At 40.8% G+C, this 1,778-nt stretch overlaps 1 non-coding gene across 1 annotated transcript; it reads left to right on the plus strand.

Annotated features, from left to right (window-relative positions):
• Positions 1-1,061: 1,061 nt before the first annotated feature.
• Positions 1,062-1,170, plus strand: LOC116506876. The gene has a single exon (XR_004255089.1). It is a non-coding gene; the product is annotated as a U6 spliceosomal RNA (small nuclear RNA).
• The last annotated feature ends 608 nt before the right edge of the window (positions 1,171-1,778 follow it).

Here is a 1,778-nt window from a genome sequence, read left to right on the forward strand (position 1 = left end):
AAAGTGATAATTGGATAGTCGCCTTCTGCATTCTGATTGCCGGAGGAGCTTCAGTTCACTCTAATAAAACAGATTAAAGTAACATAAGAAAAATACAGCTTTCTATTTAACAGCACAGACTGTATTGATTTATGTATTTAAGGGTGTGATTACTTTTTCTCAGAGTTTGAAATCCTTCCCTTAAAAAAAAAAATCTATAGCCAAAGTGGAATTGCCTTGGGAAAGAGTGATCAACCAAGTCTGTGATTATGTATCTCTCTTCTCCACCATTTGGATTCTCAACTAGATGACTTCTTCATTCAAGGCAGGGGAGGGAGATTTGCAAAGAAAACAGGCAGGAATGACACCCCACGATAAATCATGTCTAACAGCATCCTGAAAAATGGGCCAAAGACAGCTTGTGCTGTGACAAATACAGCTGACAACCAGTATATACATCAGCTTGGGAGGATTTATGAGAAGGGAATACAAATAAGGCAATGCAACATTTGGGTCTGATAAGTTGTTTTAAGATCATTATATTATGTGGCTAATAAGGCTGTATTTAAAATGTAAGAGCGAATACAAATAACATCTTACACAACACACGTTATAGAAAACATTTAGAACTTGGTAACTCTTAGGATTTATTGGTATTTGTTAAGTTTTTAGAAAATGGAAAATGAGGATGTCAACACTTTTCTCTAAATTTCAAGGACAGCTGAGTGCTTCTTCTCAATGCTTTTTGTATTCATGAAAGGCTGATTTCAGTGTGAACTCTGAAAATCTCTTTTCTCTCCCAAGCTTATAATAATCCTTCTGTATCCTGAATCAGCCAAACACCTCTTGTAAGTGCTCAGATTTCATTTACCAGTATAGGATAGTTAACGTGGGATAACAGGAAATATAAGAATGAGCCATACAATTCTTACAACAAACATTTCTCTCATTTACTATTAAGCATTTTGTAAAAAGATGGGGAAGGGGAAACCTATCTAAAATGTCTTCATCAAAAATATGATTCAGAAAAAGGGTAGTTTTTCTTTCTTCTTTTTAACTATTTCTCAACCCTAGGAGGTTGGGTCTCTTCACTTTGGTAGCACGAATACTAACATCGACACAATACAGAGAAGATTAGCATTACCTCTCTGCAAGGATGACACGCAAATTCATGAAGCTTTCAATATTTTTTGGACAACTATTTGTCTGAAATGGTATAGAGAGTTGAACTAGAAGACCTCCAAGGTCCCTTCCAACTCTGTCAGGCAGTCCTTGACTTACAACCATTCATTTAGTAACCATTCAAAGTTATTTATTTTATTTTATTTATTTGTCTTGTATGCCGCCCACTCCCGGAGGACTCCGGGCGGCTCACAAAAGACAAGGGAAAGGGGGGAACGAGACAAAGACAACATATTAAAAACAAAACCAACATTCACAATTTCCGTGGAGGTAGATGCTTCTCAGCTCCCCCCAGCCTGCTGGAACAACCAGGACTTGGTGGCTTTGCGGAAGGCCGGGCGGGTAGTAAGGGTCCGGATCTCAACAGGGAGCTCGTTCCAGAGGGCCGGAGCTGCAACAGAGAAGGCTCTCCCCCGGGGAGTCGCCAGCCGACATTGGCTGGCAGATGGAATCCGGAGGATACCCAACCTGTGCGATCTAATTGGTCTGAGAGAGGTAATTGGCAGGAGGCGGTCTCTCAGGTACCCAGGTCCGATGCCATGTAGGGCTTTATAGGTAGCGACCAGCACCTTGAAGCAGATTCGGAGACTAATAGGTAGCCAGTGCAGCTCACGGAG

The sequence above is a fragment of the Thamnophis elegans genome, chromosome 3, assembly GCF_009769535.1.
Source record: "Thamnophis elegans isolate rThaEle1 chromosome 3, rThaEle1.pri, whole genome shotgun sequence".
In the NCBI taxonomy this organism is placed as follows: Eukaryota; Metazoa; Chordata; class Lepidosauria; order Squamata; family Colubridae; genus Thamnophis; species Thamnophis elegans.